The following is an 18,929-nucleotide window of genomic DNA, read 5'->3' as shown; positions in this document are numbered from 1 at the left end:
ATATACAAGACAGAGCAGAGGTTAGAGCCAGGAGGAGGAAGACACACTTGGTGCTTCATTTTTCTAAAAACAATCATGGCAAGATTATCCTGTGGTGGGACCGTGTCCAATGCATTTACTCTGAGCAGACTAGAGTCTAGCAATGGAAAGAGCTGCTTTTCGAGCAAGGACATCAGGCTGACCATGAAGAACAGGTTGTAAAGAGCAGGGATGCAGAATAAAGGGTATAATTCATCAAAACAGGACATGCTTGGACTTCCCCGGTGGCACAGTGGTTAAGAATCCACCTGCCAATGCAGGGGACACAGGTTCGAGCCCTGGTCCGGGAAGATCCCACATGCCGCAGAGCAACTAAGCCCGTGTGCCACAACTACTGAGCCTGTGCTCTAGAGCCTGAGAGCCACAACTACTGAGCTCGTGCGCCACAACTACTGAAGCCCACACGCCTAGAGCTGGTGCTCCACAACAAGAGAAGCCACCACAATGAGAAGCCCGTGCACCGCAACAAAGAGTAGCCCCCGCCTGCTGCAACTAGAGAAAGACCGCGGGCAGCAACGAAGACCCAACGCAGCCATAAACAAACAAACAAACAAATAAATATTTTTAAAAAAGAGAAAGAGCATTTCTGTATTTAAAAAAAATATATGACACGCTTGGAAGAAGAAGGAATATGTACCCTGAATTTGCCAGGCTGGCTATAATTTGTCATTTCTCCTTTTACTCTCCAGTACTTGCTCTTTCTGTTATCACACTACCAAAAAAGTGATGAGAAGTCTGCACTGAGATGCTTCCTAGATGCAAGATGAAGAGAGTCCCCAAAGCGGGCTGCTGTGCAGACTTAGTAAGAAAAAGTGGAAGCCAGAAAGGAAAGAAACAGAGCCAGCATTTAAACTCAGGTTTGATTTTTTTTTTTTTTTTTTTTTTTTTAACATCTTTATTGAAGTATAATTGCCTTACAATGGTGTGTTAGCTTCTGCTTTATAACAAAGTGAATCAGTTATACATATACAATATGTTCCCATTTCTCTTCCCTCTTGCATCTCCCTCCCTCCCACCCTCCCCATCCCATCCCTCTAGGTGGTCACAAAGCACCGAGCTGATCTCCCTGTGCTATGCGGCTGCTTCCCACTAGTTATCTATTTTACATTTGGTAGTGTATATATGTCCATGACACTCTCTCACCCTGTCACATCTCACCCCACCCCCTCCCCATATCCTCAAGTCCATTCTCTAGTAGGTCTGTGTCTTTATTCCCGTCTTGCCACTAGGTTCTTCATGGCCTCTTTTTTTTTTTTTTTTTTTTTTTCCTTAGATTCCGTATATATGTGTTAGCATACTGTATTTGTTTTTCTCTTTCTGACTTACTTCACTCTGTATGACAGACTCTAACTCCATCCACCTCATTACAAATACCTCCATTTCATTTCTTTTTATGGCTGAGTAATATTCCATTGTATATATGTGCCACATCTTCTTTATCCATTCATCTGTCGATGGACATTTAGATTGCTTCCATGTCCTGGCTATTGTAAATAGAGCTGCAATGAACATTTTGGTACATGACTCTTTTTGACCTATGGTTTTCTCAGGGTATATGCCCAGTAGTGGGATTGCTGGGTCGTATGGTAGTTCTATTTGTAGTTTTTTAAGGAACCTCCATACTGTTCTCCATAGTGGCTGTATCAATTTACATTCCCACCAACAGTGCAAGAGTGTTCCCTTTCCTCCACACCCTCTCCAGCATTTATTGTTTCTAGATTTTTTGATGATGGCCATTCTGACCGGTGTGAGATGATATCTCATTGTAGTTTTGATTTGCATTTCTCTAATGATTAATGATGTTGAGCATTCTTTCATGTGTCTGTAGGCCATCTGTATATCTTCTTTGGAGAAATGTCTATTTAGGTCTTCGGCCCATTTTTGGATTGGGTTATTCGTTTTTTTGTTATTGAGCTGCATGAGCTGCTTGTAAATCTTGGAGATTAATCCTTTGTCAGTTGCTTCATTTGCAAATATTTTCTCCCATTCTGATGGTTGTCTTTTGGTCTTGTTTATGGTTTCCTTTGCTGTGCAAAAGCTTTTAAGTTTCATTAGGTCCCATTTGTTTATTTGTGTTCTTATTTCCATTTCTCTGGGAGCTGGGTCAAAAAGAATCTTGCTGTGATGTATGTCATAGAGTGTTCTGCCTATGTTTTCCTCTAAGAGTTTGATAGTGTCTGCCCTTACACTTAGGTCTTTAATCCATTTTGAGTTTATTTTTGTGCATGGTGTCAGGGAGTGTTCTATTTTCATACTTTTACATGTACCTGTCCAATTTTCCCAGCACCACTTATTGAAGAGGCTGTCTTTTCTCCACTGTATATGCTTGCCTCCTTTATCAAAAATAAGGTGCCCATATGTGTGTGGGTTTATCTCTGGGCTTTCTATCCTGTTCCATTGATCTATATTTCTGTTTTTGTGCCAGTACCAAACTGTCTTGATTACTGAAGCTTTGTAATATAGTCTGAAGTCAGGGAGCCTGATTCCCCCAGCTCCATTTTTCGTTCTCAAGATTGCTTTGGCTATTCGGGGTCTTTTGTGTTTCCATACAAATTGTGAAATTTTTTGTTCTAGTTCTGTGAAAAATGCCAGTGGTACTTTGATAGGGATTGCATTGAATCTGTAGATTGCTTTGGGTAGTAGAGTCATTTTCACAATGTTGATTCTTCCAATCCAGGAACATGGTATATCTCTCCATCTATTTGTATCATCTTTAATTTCTTTCATCAGTGTCTTATAATTTTCTGCATACAGGTCTTTTGTCTCCTTAGGTAGGTTTATTCCTAGATATTTTATTCTTTTTGTTGCAATGGTAAATGGGAGTGTTTTCTTAATTTCACTTTCAGATTTTTCGTCATTAGTGTATAGAAATGCAAGAGATTTCTGTGCATTAATTTTGTATCCTGCTACTTTACCAAATTCATTGATTAGCTCTAGGAGTTTTCTGGTAGCATCTTTAGGATTCTCTATGTATAGTATCATGTCATCTGCAAATAGTGACAGCTTTACTTCTTCTTTTCCGATTTGGATTCCTTTTATTTCTTTGTCTTCTCTGATTGCTGTGGCTAACACTTCCAAAACTATGTTGAATAATAGTGGTGAGAGTGGGCAACCTTGTCTTGTTCCTGATCTTAGTGGAAATGGTTTCAGTTTTTCACCATTGAGGACAATGTTGGCTGTGGGTTTGTCATATATGGCCTTTATTATGTTGAGGAAAGTTCCCTCTATGCCTACTTTCTGCAGGGCTTTTATCATAAATGGGTGTTGAATTTTGTCGAAAGCTTTCTCTGCATCTATTGAGATGATCATATGGTTTTTCTCCTTCAGTTTGTTAATATGATGTATCACATTGATTGATTTGCGTATATTGAAGAATCCTTGCATTCCTGGGATAAACCCCACTTGATCATGGTGTATGATCCTTTTAATGTGCTGTTGGATTCTGTTTGCTAGTATTTTGTTGAGGATTTTTGCATCTATGTTCATCAGTGATATTGGCCTGTAGTTTTCTTTCTTTGTGACATCTTTGTCTGGTTTTGGTATCAGGGTGATGGTGGCCTCGTAGAATGAGTTTGGGAGTGTTCCTCCCTCTGCAATATTTTGGAAGAGTTTGAGAAGGATAGGTGTTAGCTCTTCTCTAAATGTTTGATAGAATTCACCTGTGAAGCCATCTGGTCCTGGGCTTTTGTTTGTTGGAAGGTTTTTAATCACAGTTTCAATTTCAGTGCTTGTGATTGGTCTGTTCATATTTTCTATTTCTTCCTGGTTCAGTCTCGGCAGTTTGTGCCTTTCTAAGAATCTGTCCATTTCTTCCAGGTTGTCCATTTTATTGGCATAGAGTTGCTTGTAGTAATCGCTCATGATCTTTTGTATTTCTGCAGTGTCAGTGGTTACTTCTCCTTTTTCATTTCTAATTCTATTGATCTGAGTCTTCTCCCTTTTTCTCTTGATGAGTCTGGCTAATGGTTTATCAATTTTGTTTATCTTCTCAAAGAACCAGCTTTTAGTTTCATTGATTTTTGCTATTGTTTCCTTCATTTCTTTTTCATTTATTTCTGACCTGATCTTTATAATTTCTTTCCTTCTGCTGGCTTTGGGGTTTTTTTGTTCTTCTTTCTCTAATTGCTTTAGGTGCAAGGTTAGGTTGTTTATTCGAGATGTTTCCTGTTTCTTGAGGTAGGCTTGTATTGCTATAAACTTCCCTCTTAGCACTGCTTTTGCTGCGTCCCATAGGTTTTGGGTCGTCGTATCTCCATTGTCATTTGTTTCTAGGTATTTTTTGATTTCCCCTTTGATTTCTTCAGTGATCACTTCGTTATTAAGTAATGTATTGTGTAGCCTCCATGTGTTTGTATTTTTTACAGGTCTTTTCCTGTAATTGATATCTAGTCTCATAGCGTTGTGGTCGGAAAAGATACTTGATACGATTTCAATTTTCTTAAATTTACCAAGGCTTGATTTGTGACCCAAGATATGATCTATCCTGGAGAATGTTCCATGAGCACTTGAGAAAAATGTGTATTCTGTTGTTTTTGGATGGAATGTCCTATAAATATCAATTAAGTCTATCTTGTTTAATGTATCATTTAAAGCTTGTGTTTCCTTATTTATTTTCATTTTGGATGATCTGTCCATTGGTGAGAGTGGGGTGTTAAAGTCCCCTACTATGATTGTGTTGCTGTCGATTTCCCCTTTTATGGCTGTTAGTATTTGCCTTATGTATTGAGGTGCTCCTATGTTGGGTGCATAAATATTTACAATTGTTATACCTTCCTCTTGTATCGATCCCTTGATCATTATATAGTGTCCTTCTTTGTCTCTTGTAATAGTCTTTATTTTAAAGTCTATTTTGTCTGATATGAGAATTGCTACTCCAGCTTTCTTTTGATTTCCATTTGCATGGAATATCTTTTTCCATCCCCTCACTTTCAGTCTATATGTGTCTCTAGGTCTGAAGTGGGTCTCTTGTAGACAGCATATATATGGGTCTTGTTTTTGTATCCATTCAGCCAGCCTGTGTCTTTTGGTGGGAGCATTTAATCCATTTACATTCAAGGTAATTATCGATATGTATGTTCCTATTCCCATTTTCTTAAATGTTTTGGGTTTGTTATTGTAGGTGTTTTCCTTCTCTTGTGTTTCTTGCCTAGATAAGTTCCTTTAGCATTTGTTGTAAAGCTGGTTTGGTGGTGCTGAACTCTCTCAGCTTTTGCTTGTCTGTAAAGGTTTTAATTTCTCCATCGAATCTGAATGAGATCCTTGCTGGGTAGTGTAATCTTGGTTGCAGGTTTTTCTCCTTCATCACTTTAAGTATATCCTGCCACTCCCTTCTGGCTTGCAGAGTTTCTGCTGAAAGATCAGATGTTAACCTTATGGGGATTCCCTTGTGTGTTATTTGTTTTTTTTCCCTTGCTGCCTTTAATATGTTTTCCTTATATTTAATTTTTGATAGTTTGATTAATATGTGTCTTGGTGTGTTTCTCCTTGGGTTTATCCTGTATGGGACTCTCTGTGCTTCCAGGACTTGATTAACTATTTCCTTTCCCATATTAGGGAAGTTTTCAACTATAATCTCTTCAAATATCTTCTCAGTCCCTTTCTTTTTCTCTTCTTCTTCTGGGACCCCTATAATTCGAATGTTGGCGCGTTTAATGTTGTCCCAGAGGTCTCTGAGACTGTCCTCAGTTCTTTTCATTCTTTTTTCTTTATCCTGCTCTGCAGTAGTTATTTCCACCATTTTATCTTCCAGGTCACTTATCCTTTCTTCTGCCTCAGTTATTCTGCTATTGATCCCATCTAGAGTATTTTTAATTTCATTTATTGTGGTTTTCATCATTGCTTGGTTCCTCTTTAGTTCTTCTACGTCCTTGTTAAATGTTTCTTGCATTTTGTCTATTCTATTTCCAAGATTTTGGATCATCCTTACTATCATTATTCTGAATTCTTTTTCAGGTAGACTACCTATTTCCTCTTCATTTGTTAAGTCTGGTATGTTCTGACCCTGCTCCTTCATCTGCTGTGTGTTTTTCTGTCGTCTCATTTTGCTTATCTTACTGTGTTTGGGGTCTCCTTTTCACAGGCTGCAGGTTCGTAGTTCCTGTTGTTTTTGGTATCTGTCCCCAGTGGCTAAGGTTGGTTCAGTGGGTTGTGTAGGCTTCCTGGTGGAGGGAACTAGTGCCTGAGCTCTGGTGGATGAGGTTGGCTCTTGTCTTTCTGGTGGGCACGTCCACGTCTGGTGGTGTATTTTGGGGTGTCTGTGGCCTTATTATGATTTTAGGCAGCCTCTCTGCTAATGGATGGGGCTGTGTTCCTGTCTTGCTAGTTGTTTGGCATATGGTGTCCAGCACTGTAGCTTGTTGGTCGTTGAGTGAAGCTGGGTCTTGATGTTGAGATGGAGATCTCTGAGAGATTTTTGCCGTTTGGTATTACGTGAAGCTGGGATGTCTCTTGTGGACCAGTGTCCTGAAGTTGGCTCTCCCACTTCAGAGGCACGGCCCTGATGCCTGGCTGGAGTACCAAGAGCCTTTCGTCCACACGGCTCAGAGTAAAAGGGAGAAAAAATAGAAAGAAAGAAAGAAAGAAAGAAAGAGGCTATAATATAGTGAAGTAAAATAAAGCTATTGTAAAGCAAAGCTATACAGACAAAATCGCACCCAGAAGCATATACATATACACTCACAAATAAAGGAAAAGGGGAAAAATTAATATATCCTGCTCCCAAAGTCCACCTCCTGAATTTGGGATGATTCGTTGTCTATTCAGGTATTCACCAGATGCAGGCACATCAAGTTGTTTGTGGAGTTTTAATCCGCTGCTTCTAAGGTTGCTGGGAGAGATTTCCCCTTATCTTCCCTGTTCGCACAGTTCCTGGGGTTCAGCTTTGGATTTGGACCCGCCTCTGCGTGTAGGTCGCCTGAGGGCGTCTATTCCCCGCACAGACAGGACGGGGTTAAAGGAGCAGCTGCTTCGGGGGCTCTGGCTCCCTCAGGCCGCGGGGAGGGAGGGGTACAGAGGAGGCGGGGTGAGCCTGCGGCGGCCGAGGCCGGCGTGACGTTGCACCAGCCCGAGGCGGGCAGTGCGTTCTCCCGGGGAACTTGTCCCCGGATCACGGGACCCTGGCAGTGGCGGGCTGCACAGGCTCCCGGGAGGGGCGATGTGGAGAGTGACCTGTGCTCACACACAGGCTTTTTGGAGGCGGCAGCAGCAGCCCCAGCGTCTCACGCCCGTCTCTGGGGTCCGTGCTGATCGCCGCGGCTCACGCCTTTCTCTGGAGTTCGTTTAGGCGGCACTCTGAATCCCCTCTCCTTGCGCGCCGCGAAACAAAGAGGCAAGAAAAAGTCTCTTGCCTCTTCGGCAGCTGCAGACTTTTTCCCGGACTCCCTACCAGCCAGCTGTGGTGCGCTAACCCCTTCAGGCTGTGTTCACGCCGCCAGCCCCAGTCCTCTCCCTGCGATCCAACCGAAACCGAAACCCGAGCCTCAGCTCCCAGCCCCGCCCGCCGAGCAGACCAGCCTCTCGGGCTGGTGAGTGCTGCTCCGCGCCGAGCCTCTGTGCGGGAGTCTCTCCGTTTTTTTCCTCTGCGCCCCTGTTGCTGTGGGGTCTGCGGTGATCGCCGCGGCTCGCGCCCTTCTCTGGAGTTCGTTTAGGTGGCACTCTGAATCCCCTCTCCTTGCGCGCCGCGAAACAAAGAGGCAAGAAAAAGTCCCTTGCCTCTTCGGCAGCTGCAGACTTTTTCCCGGTCTCCCTCCCAGCCCGCTGTTGTGCGCTAATCCCTTCAGGCTGTGTTCACGCTGCCAGCCTCAGTCCTCTCCCTGCGATCCGACCGAAGCCGAGCCTCAGCTCCCAGCCCCGCCCGCCCCGGCGGGGGAGCAGACAAGCCTCTCGGGCTGGTGAGTGCTGCTCGGCGCCGAGCCTCTGTGCGGGAATCTCTCCGTTTTTCCCTCTGCGCCCCTGTTGCTGTGGGGTCCGCGCTGGTAGCTGCGGCTCGCGCCCGTCTCTGAAGTTCGTTTAGGCAGCGCTCTGAATCCCCTCTCCTCGCGCACCAGGAAACAAAGAGGGAAGAAAAAGTCTTTTGCCTCTTCGGCAGCTGCAGACTTTTTCCCGGACTCCCTCTTGGCTAGCTGTGGTGCACTAACGCCTTCAGGCTGTGTTCACGCCGCCAACCCCAGTCCTCTCCCTGCGATCCGACCGAAGCCCGAGCCTCAGCTCCCAGCCCCGCCCGCCCCGGCGGGTGAGCAGACAAGCCTCTCGGGCTGGAGAGTGCTGCTCGGCGCCGAGCCTCCGTGCGGGAACCTCTCCGCTTTGCCCTCCACACCCCTGTGGCTGCGCTCTCCTCCGTGGCTCCGAAGCTTCCCCCCTCTGCCACCCGCAGTCTCCGCCCGCGAAGGGGCTCCTAGTGTGTGGAAATCTTTCCTCCTTCACGGCTCCCTCCCACTAGTGCAGGTGCCGTCCCTATTCTTTTGTCTCTGTTTTTTCTTTTTTCTTTTGCCCTACCCAAGTACGGGGGGAGTTTCTTGCCTTTTTGGAGGTCGGACGTTTTCTGTCAGCGTTCAGTGGGTGTTCTGTAGGAGCTGTTCCACGTGTAGATGTATTTCTACTGTATCTGTGGGAAGGAAGGTGATCTCCGCGTCTTACTCTTCCGCCATCTTCCCGAGGACTCCCCTCAGGTTTGATTTTAAACCCCCAAATCCTACCATTGAGAGATTATCTTGTCTTTCCATCAAAACTCTATCTCAGTATAACTTTCTTTTCTATAAAACTTGCTCTTTTATTTTTCAAAGAAAATATGTTTCTTATAAAAATTAAAACACTAAGACAAGTGATGAAATGAAAAGTCTCTTCCTGATTGCAATACTAGCCCTACCTGGTAATCTGTGTATGGTTTCTTATATGTACTTAAAAACAAACAAACAAAACCCAACTCCTGGTTGAAGTATACATACATACAGCAAAGTACACAAATCATAGTTCACACAGTTAACTTTCCAAAAAGCAGCACACAGAGAGACAGAATAGAGAATGACAATATAAGAAAGGGATATGTGTTCAGAATTTCTTAGAAAATATTTAATGGAAGGACAAGGAAATTCCAAGCCCCAGATACCTCTCAGAGAAATCCATGGAAGACAGCAAAAATTTTGGAATCCTAGATTCTAAGGCTTTCTAATAAAAGCACCTGGCACAGGTCACAGAATGCATTTTCAGCTCATGGCAGCTCTCCAGCCCTGTTATTCACTCCCCAAGCACGTGTGGATGTTGCCTAGTGGGTCTAATAGGCCTCAGCTCTGGAGACAATGGCTCTATCTAGGACACCATCTCATTAGACTAAGAAAGGGTAATGTGGGCAGTAGAAGCCCTATTGCCTAAGTGTGACTCTCCAAATTTCCATCACATCATATAAATCTTCTGTCCACTCTCATGGTTGTAATTCCATAAGAAAATGTACATCTTCTAGTTCAGAAAAGGGAATCAGTTGATTATCAGTAAATAGACACATATACCTGTTCCTAAATTTAACTTTTGAAAAATCAGTGTTTGTAGAGAGGAAAAAGAAACACCAACAAATAGTATTCCTTATTTATTCAAGCATAAGAAAAAAATACTCTTCACTCCAAATGTGAAAAATATAAAAAGCAAATAAGAGCTGGACTTCAATATGCTATCAGAACAGTGGTACCTTTGAGAAGAGGTTTAATTAAAAGCTCCATATGGAAACAATTTAAGATTGAATTTCAGCTGAGCAAACCCATTAACTGTTTATTCCCCTGACCTCTGATACAGGATTTATTAATTTAAAACAACACATGACTTACTAAGATCACAAAGTAAAGGATATTCAGAAGAACATGATATTTTTCATCAATTAAAAAAGAAAATGAATAGAGACAGAAAAAAAGCCACAGTAGCCCAAAGGGATCTAGATAACAAGATTATGACTGATACCATACCAAATATCTCAGATGAATGGGTTTTATTTATATAAAAGGTAAAATTATGCGACTTCCCTGGTAGTCCAGTGGTTAAGACTCTGTGCTTCCAATGCAGGGTGCCCGAGTTCAATCCCTGGACGGGGAACTAGATCCCACATGCCACAACTAAAAGAGCCCACATGCCGCAACTAAACATCCCGCATGCCACAACGAAGATGCTGTGTGCCGCAACTAAAGACCCGGTAGAGCCAAATAAATAAATAAATAAATATTAAAAAGAAAAAAAAAGAGATAAAATTGTAACTAGAAACTGCCGGTCATGATGTGGGGGTTACCTGGTTAGATTAGGAATAATGAAGCATTACAAGTACCAATTGTTAACAAATAGTCTACACTTACACTGAACCTCCGGATCACAGGGTAAGATGGGTTCTTAGGGAAGAAACATGTTAATTTAGGGTTGAGTATGGCCCTTGAATAAGAGAATATTCTAGGATAGTTGTGCACCCCTGAGCTAATAAGCTTGCTCTTCTTCTTTTAAAAAATAATAGCTTTATTGAGATACAATTCACATGCCAAAAAATTCATCTTTTTAAAAGTTTACAATTCAGTGCTTCTGAGTAAATTCACAGAGTTGTACAACTTTCATCACTATCTAATTTTAAAGCATTATCACCTCAAAAAATAAACGCCATACTCATATCCTCATTCCTCCTTTCCCAGGCCCTGACAATCAGCAAACTATTTTCTGACCCAATGAATTTGCCTATTTCAGACATTTCATATAAATGTGGTCTTCTGTGTCTTCTTTCACTTAGCATAGTGTTTTCAAGGCTCATCCATGTTGTAAGGGTACAAATTCATTCGTTTGCATGTGGTTATCCAGCTGTCCAGAACCACTGGTTGAAGAGACTATACTTTCCCCATTAACTAGTCTTAGCCCCTTGTTGAAAATCAATTAGCCATAGATGTTTGGGTTTATTTCTTGACTCTTAATTCTATTCCATTGGTCTGTAAGTCTATCTTTATGCTAGTACTCCACTGTTTCAATTACTGTAGCTTTGAAGTAAGTTTTAAGATCAGGAAATTTGAGTCCCCCAACTTCTATTTTCTTTTTCAACATTGTTTTGGCTATCTGGGGCCCCCTACAATTCCATATGAATTTGACGATTTCTGCAAAAAAAAAAAAGCCATTGTAATTTTGATAGGGATTGCAATGGATCTACAGATCTTGCTCTACTCCATATTAACAATATTAAATCTTCCAGCCCATGAACATAGGGTATCTTTCCCTTTATTTAAATCTTCTTTCATTTCTTTCAGCAATGTTTCATAGCAATATGCAAGTCTTTCACCTCCCCTGGTTAAATTTATTCCTAGGTAGTATATTCTTTTGAATGCTCTCGTAAATGAAATATTAATCTCCTTTTCATGTGTTCATTGCTGGTGTATAGAAATACACTAATTTTTGTGTCTTTTACTCTGCAATTTTGCTGAATATATTTATTAGCTCTAGCAGATTAGTTTTTTGTGTGTGAATTGTATAGCATTTTCTATATACAGAATCATGTCACGGGGCCCATTAATAAATGAAAGTTCGTTTTTATCTCATAATGTTCATGTTTACTTCCATAAAAAAATCATAAGACAAAATAACTTCAACAAACCTGTGGTTTCAAAAAATGCACTTTATGCTTAAAAAAAACCTAAATGGAAGGCAAAGTCAAATAATCCTGCAAGTGGATATTATGAGAAAAATATTAGCACTCTCAACTGGTAAACACGTTTGTTGGCAACAGAAATCTACCAAGATATACTGGTTACATCTAAATTATTTCTCTCTTTTTTTAAAAAATTATTTATTTATTTGGCTGGGCCAGGTCTTTAGTTGTGGCACACGGGATCTTCGTTGCAGCATGTGGGCTCTTAGTTGTGGCATGCTGGATCTAGTTCCCTAACCAGGGATTGAACCCGGGCCCCCTGCATTGGGAGTGTGGAGTCTTAACCGCTGGACCACCAGGGAAGTCCCTAAATGATTTCTTGAATGTGTACAGTTATCAGGAGTAAAACCTGTTAGAAAACACAGTTAATTACTATAGCCATTGCATTTAATGATACAGATATTTTTTAAAAGGTGTGCTGAAACTCCTAAACACCCAAATAAAGTAGAGTGGAAGAAAAGTTGATATTACTGGGTTAAAAAATAATCAATGAAGAAATTCACCAGTAAGATTTTTGAGTAAAGGGAAAGAAAATCTATTGGAAAAAATCCGAAAGGTACAATCAAAATAAAAAAGAAGAAAAACAAAGATACAGTATCAATAAACTGAATTCAATTTCAGTGTCAGAAGAAGATTAAGAATATACTCATACTGGTAGAAGTTTCGCTATGAAGAAATAGGGAAGAAAAATCAAAATCTTTAGCAGTTAAGAAAATTAAAATGTCAATTAAACTTTTAAAAACATGCATTCATAATATTCTTTAAGATTAGTAGCTCTCCAATGAATTAATATTCTGATATTTCTATCAACTAATTTTATGCAAATATGTTCTAGAGCTCTATAAACTCTCAGAAAGTAATACTTATGTAAAGTCTGAAATCTTGAAGATGTTGGAGACAAGATGGTGGAATAGAAGGACTTGAGTTCACCCCCTCTCACGAAAACACCAAAATCACAAGTAACTGCTGAACAACCATCGACAAAAAACACTGGAACCTGCTAAAAAAGATATTCTACATCCAAAGACAAAGCAAAGGCCACAATGAGATGGTAGGAGGGGTGCATTCACAATATAATCAAATCCCATACCCACCGGGTGGGTGACCCACAAACTGGAAAATAATTACATGGTAGAGGTTCTCCCACAGGAATGAGAGTTCTGAGCCCCACATCAGGCATCCCGGCCTGAGGGTCTGGCATCGGAAGGAGGAGCCCCCAGAGCACTTGGCTTTGAAGGCCAGTGGGACTTGATCATAGGAGCTCCACAGGACTGAGGGAAACACAAACTCCACTCCTGGAAGGCACACACAAGGTCTCATGAGCACCAAGACCTAGGGGAAAAAGCAGTGACTACATAGAAGCCAGGGCCAGACCTACATGCTGGTCTCGGAGGGTCGCTTGGGGAGGTGGGGGGGCGGCTGTGGCACACTGTGGGGACAAGGACACTGGTGGTGGAAGTACTGGGGAGTACTCATTGGCATGAGCTCTCTGGGAGTCTGCCATTTTGACACCAAGACCTGGCCCTACCCAACAGCCTGCAGACTCCAGTGCTGGGACGCCTCAGACCAAACGACCAATACAGTGAGAACACAGCCCCAACCATCAGCAGACAGGCTGCCTACAGTCTTCCGGAGCCCACAGCCGCCTCTAAACACACCCCTTGACATGGCCCTGTCCACCAGAGGGACAAGACCCAGCTCTACCCACCAGTGGGCAGGCACCAGTTCCTCCCACCAGGAGGCCTGCACAAGCCTCTAGACCAGCCTCACCCACTAGGGGGCAGACACCAGAAGAAGAGGAACTACAACCCTGCAGCCTGTGGAATGGAGACTGCAAACACATAAAGTTAGACAAAATGAGACGGCAGAGGAATATGTTCCACAGAAGGAAAAAGATAAAACCCCAGAAGAACAACTAGGTCAAGTGGAGACAGGCAATCTACCTGAAAAAGAATGGAGGCACAGACTGAGAAGGTACAAGAAATGTATTACAAAGAGCCAGAAGATATAAAGAACAAACAAACATAGTTGAACAGTACAATAACTGAAATGAAAAATACACTAGGAGGAATCTATAACAGAATAAATGAGGCAGAAGAACGGATAAGTGAGCTGGAAGACAGAATGGTGGAAAACACGGCAGCAGAACAGAATAAAGAAAAAAGAATGAAAAGAAATGAGGACAGTTTCAGAGACCTCTGGAACAACATTAAACACACCAACATTCGCATTACAGGGATCCCAGAAGGAGAAGAGAGAGAGATAGGGCCTAAGAAAATATGTGAAGAGATAATAGCTAAAAAATTCCCTAACATGGGAAAAAAAACAGTCACCCAGCTCCAGGAAGTGCAGAGTCCCATACAGCATAAAAACAAGGGGGAACATGCTGAGACACATATTAATCAAACTGACAAAAATTAAAGGCAGAGAGAAAATATTAAAAGCAACAAGGGAAAAGCAACAAATAACATACAAGGGAATCTCCATAAGGTTATCAGCTGATTTTTTCACCAGAAACTCTGCAGGCTAGAAGGAAGTGGCACAATGTATTTAAAGTGATGAAAGGGAAAAACCTACAACCAAGAATACTCTACACAGCTAGGCTCTCATTCAGATTTGACGGAGCAATCAAAAGCTTTACAGACAAGCAAAAGCTGACAGAATTCAGCACCACCAAACCAGGTTTACAACATTGCTTAAGGAACTTCTCTAGGTTGAAAAGAAAAGGCCACAATTAGAAACAAGAAAATTACAAATGGGAAAGCTCACTGGTAAAGGCAAACATACAGTAAAGGTAGGAAATCATCCACACACAAATACGATTATCAAAACCAACAATCGTGAGGAGAGTACAAATGCAGGATATTGGAAATGCATTTGAAATTAAGAGACCAGCAACTTAAAACAATCTTGTATATAGATAGACTGCTATATCAAAACCTCATGGTAACTGCAAACCAAAAACCTACAACAGGTACACACAAACAAAAAAGAAAGGAATCCAAACACAACACTAAAGATAGTCATCAAATAACAAGAGAACAGAAGAGGAAGGGAAGAAAAAAGACCTATGAAAACAAATCCAAAACAATTAACATAATGGTAATAAAAACATACATATGGATAATTACCTTAAATGTAAATGGATTAAATGTTCCAACCAAAAGATACAGACTGGCTGAATGGATACAAAAACAATACTCGTATACATGTTGTCTACAAGAGACCCACTTCAGATCTAGGAATGTATACAGAGTGAAAGTGAGGGGATGGAAAAAGGTATTCCATACAAATGGAATTCAAACGAAAGCTGGAGTAGCAATACTCATATCAGACAAAATAGACTTTAAAATAAAGAATGTTACAAGAGACAAGGAAGGACACTACATAATAATCAAGGGATCAATCAAAGAAGAAGATATAACAATTAGAAATATCTATGCACCCAACATAGGAGCACCCCAATATATAAGGCAAATGCTAACAGCCATAAAAGGGGAAGTCAACAATAACATGATAATAGTGGGGGAACTTTAACACCCCACTTACATCAATGAACAGATCATCCAGATGGAAAATCAATAAGGAAACACAGGCCTTAAATGACACATTGTATTTGATGGCCTTAATTGATATTTATAGAGCATTCCAAATGAAAGCAGCAGAATACACATTCTTTTCAGGTGCATATGGAACATTTCTCCAGGATAGATCACATGCTGGACCACAAAGCAAGCCTCAGTAAATTTAAGAAAACTGAAATCAAAGTATCTTTTCTGACCACAATGCTATGAGATTAGAAGTCAATTACAAAAAAAAAAAAAAAAAACTGTAAAAAACACAAACAAGTGGAGGCTAAACTATATGCTACTAAACAAGCAATGGATCACTGAAGAAATCAAAGAGGAAATAAAAAAATACCTAGAGACAAATGAAAACACAATGATCCAAAACCTATGGGACACAGCAAAAGCAGTTCTAAGAGAGAACTTTACAGCAATACAAGCTTACCTCAGGAAATAAGAAAAACCTCAGAGAAACAACCTAACCTAACACCTAGAGCAACTAGAGAAAGAACAAACAAAACCCAAAGTTAGTAGAAGAAAAGAAATCATAAAGATCAGAGCAGAAACAAATGAAATACAGACTAAAAAAAAATATAGAAAAGATCAATGAAACTAAAAGCTGGTTCTTTGAAAAGATAAATAAAATTGATAAACCTTTAGACAGACTCATCAAGAAGAAAGGGAGAGGGCTCAAATCAATAAAATTAGAAATGAAAAGGGAGAAGTTACAACTGACACCACAGAAATACAAAGGACCATAAGAGACTACTACAAGCAACTATATGCCAATAAAATGACAACCTAAAAGAAATGGACAAACTCTTAGAAAGGTACAATCTCCCAAGACTGATTCAGGAAGAAACAGAAAATATGAACCAACCAATCACAAGTACTGAAATTGAAACTGTGGTTAAAAAACTCCCAACAGGGACTTCTCTGGTGGTCCAGTGTTGAGCCTCCGCACTTCCAATGCAGGGGGTGTGGGTTCAATCCCTGGTCAAGGAACTAGGATCCCACATACCGTGCAGCGCGGCCAAAACATAAATAAATAAAAATAAAAATACTTTATGTGTGTGTGTGTGTGTGTCTGTGTGTGTATAAAAACTCCCAACAAACAGAAGTCCAGGACCAGATGGCTTTGCAGGTCAATTCTATCAAACATTTAGAGAAGAGTTAACACCTATCCTTCTGAAACTATTCCCAAAAATTGCAGAGTAAGGAACACTCCCTAACTCATTCTATAAGGCCACTATCACCCTGATACCAAAACCACACAACGATACCACAATGGAAGAAAATTACAGGCCAGTAACACTGATGAACATGGTCGCAAAAATCCTCAACAAAATACTAGCAAACTGAATCCAACGATACATTAAAAGGATCATACACCATGACCAAGTGAGATTTATCCCAGGGATACAAGAATTTTTCAATGTCCGCAAATCAGTGTGATACACCACATTAACAAATTGAAGAATAAAAACTGTATGATCATCTCAGTAGATGCAGAAAAAGCTTTTGACAAAATTCAACAGCCATTTATGATAAAAACTCTCCAGAAAGTGAGCATAGAGGGAGCCTACTTCTGGGAGTTGCCTGGTGGCCTAGTGGTTAGGATTCAGTGCTGTCACTGTAGTGGCCTGGGCTTGATCCCTGGTTGGGGAACTGAGATCCCACAAGCCACGTAGTGCAGCCAAAAGAAGAGGGAACCTACCTCAACATAGTAAAGCCCATACATGACAAACCCACAGCTAACATCATACTCAATGGTGAAAAGCTGAAAGCATTTCCTCTAAGATCAGTAACAAGACAATGATGTCCACTCTTGCCACTTTTATTCAACATAGGTTTGGAAGTCCTAGACACAGCAATCAGAGAAGAAAACGAAATAAAAGGAATCCAAATTGGAAAAGAAGTAGAACTGTCACTGTTTGCAGATGACATGATACTATACATAGAAAATCCTAAAGATGTTACCAGAAAACTACTAGAGCTCATCAATGTACTTGGTAAAGTTGCAGGATACAAAATTAATACACAGAAATCTCTTGCATTCCTATACACTAACACCAAAAGATCAGAAAGAGAAATTAAGGAAACAATCCCATTTGCTGTCACATCAAAAAGAATAAAATACCTAGGAATAAACCTACCTAAGGAGGCAGAAGACCTGTACTCTGAAAACTATGTGACACTGATGAAAGAAATCAAAGATGACACAGACAGACGGAAAGATAAACCATGTTCTTGGATTGGAAGAATCAATATTGTCAAAATGACTATACTACCCAAGGCAATCTACAGATTCAATGCAATCCCTATCAAATCACCAAGGGCATTTTTTGCAGAACTAGAACAAAAAATCTTAAAATTTGTATGGAGACATAAAAGACTCTGAATAGCCAAAGCAATCTTGAGAAAGAAAAATGGACCTGGAGGAATCAGGCTATACTGACTTCAGACTATACAATAAAAGCTACAGTAATCAAAACAGCATGGTATGGGCACAAAGACAGACTTATAGATCAACAGAACAGGACAGAAATCCCAGAAATAAACCCACACACCTATGGTCAATTAATCTACAACAAAGGAGGCAATAATATACAATGGAGAAAAGACAATCTCTTCAATAAGTGGTACTGGGAAAACTGGACAGTTACATGTAAAAGAATGAAATCAGAACATTCTCTAACACCATATACAAAAAAACCCTCAAAATGGATTAAAGATCTAAATGTAAGACCAGATACTATAAAATTCTTAGAGGAAAACATAGGCAGAACACTCTTTGACATAAATCGCAGCAATATCTTTTTGGATCCACCTCCTAGAGTAATGAAAACAAAAACAAAAATAAACAAATGGGATCTAATTAAACTTAAAAGCTTCTGCACAGCAAAGGAAACCATAATCAAACAAAGAGACAGGACTTCCCTGGTGGCACAGTGGTTAAGAATCCGCCTGCGAATGCAGGGGACACGGGTTTGGTCCCTGGTCTGGGAAGATCCCACATGCCGTGGAGCAACTAAGCCCATGCACCACAACTACTGAGCCTGTGCTCTAGAGCCTGCGAGCCACAACTACTGAGCCCATGTGCCACAACTACTGAAGCCCGTGTGACCTAGAGCCCACGTGCTGCAACTACTGAGTCCACGTGCTACAACTACTGAAGCCCGCATGCCTAGAGCCCATGCACTGCAACAAGAGAAGCCACCGCAATGAGAAGCCCATGCGCCGCAATGAAGAGTAGACCCCACTCGCCAACTAGAGAAAGGCTGCATGCAGCAATGAAGACCCAATGCAGCCAAATAAATAAATAAATAAACAAACAAAGAGGCAGCCCACAGAATGGGAGAAAATATTTGCAAGTGGTGCGACCGACAAGGGATTAATTTCCAAAATACACGAATGGCTCGTGCAGCTCAATATCACAAAAACAAACAACGCAATCAAAAAATGGGCAAAGATCTAAACAGACAATTCCCCAAAGAAGACACAGAGACCGCCAAAAAGCACATGAAAAGATGCTTAACATCACTAATTATTAGAGAAAAGCAAATCAAAACTACAATGAGGTATCACCTCACACTGGTCAGAATGGCCATCATCAAAAAGTCTACTAACAGGGCTTCCTTGGTGGTGCAGTGGTTAAGAATCCACCTGCCAAT

General features: G+C 41.0%; 1 protein-coding gene and 1 long non-coding RNA gene across 4 annotated transcripts in view; one reads left to right on the top strand and one right to left on the bottom strand.

Moving 5' to 3' along the window:
* SPTLC2 (serine palmitoyltransferase long chain base subunit 2) overlaps positions 1–18,929 on the bottom strand; it is a 129,831-nt gene that overhangs the window by 5,166 nt on the left and 105,736 nt on the right. The gene's annotated exons all lie outside the window — the stretch shown is intronic.
* Positions 2–14,471, top strand: LOC309655788. The gene is made up of 3 exons (XR_014260994.1): positions 2–896; positions 8,706–12,149; positions 12,200–14,471. It is a non-coding gene; the product is annotated as an uncharacterized lncRNA (long non-coding RNA).

The sequence above is a fragment of the Balaenoptera physalus genome (assembly GCF_965194825.1).
Source record: "Balaenoptera physalus genome assembly, chromosome: 2".
Lineage (NCBI taxonomy): Eukaryota > Metazoa > Chordata > Mammalia > Artiodactyla > Balaenopteridae > Balaenoptera > Balaenoptera physalus.
This window is presented reverse-complemented; position numbering and strand designations above follow the sequence as displayed.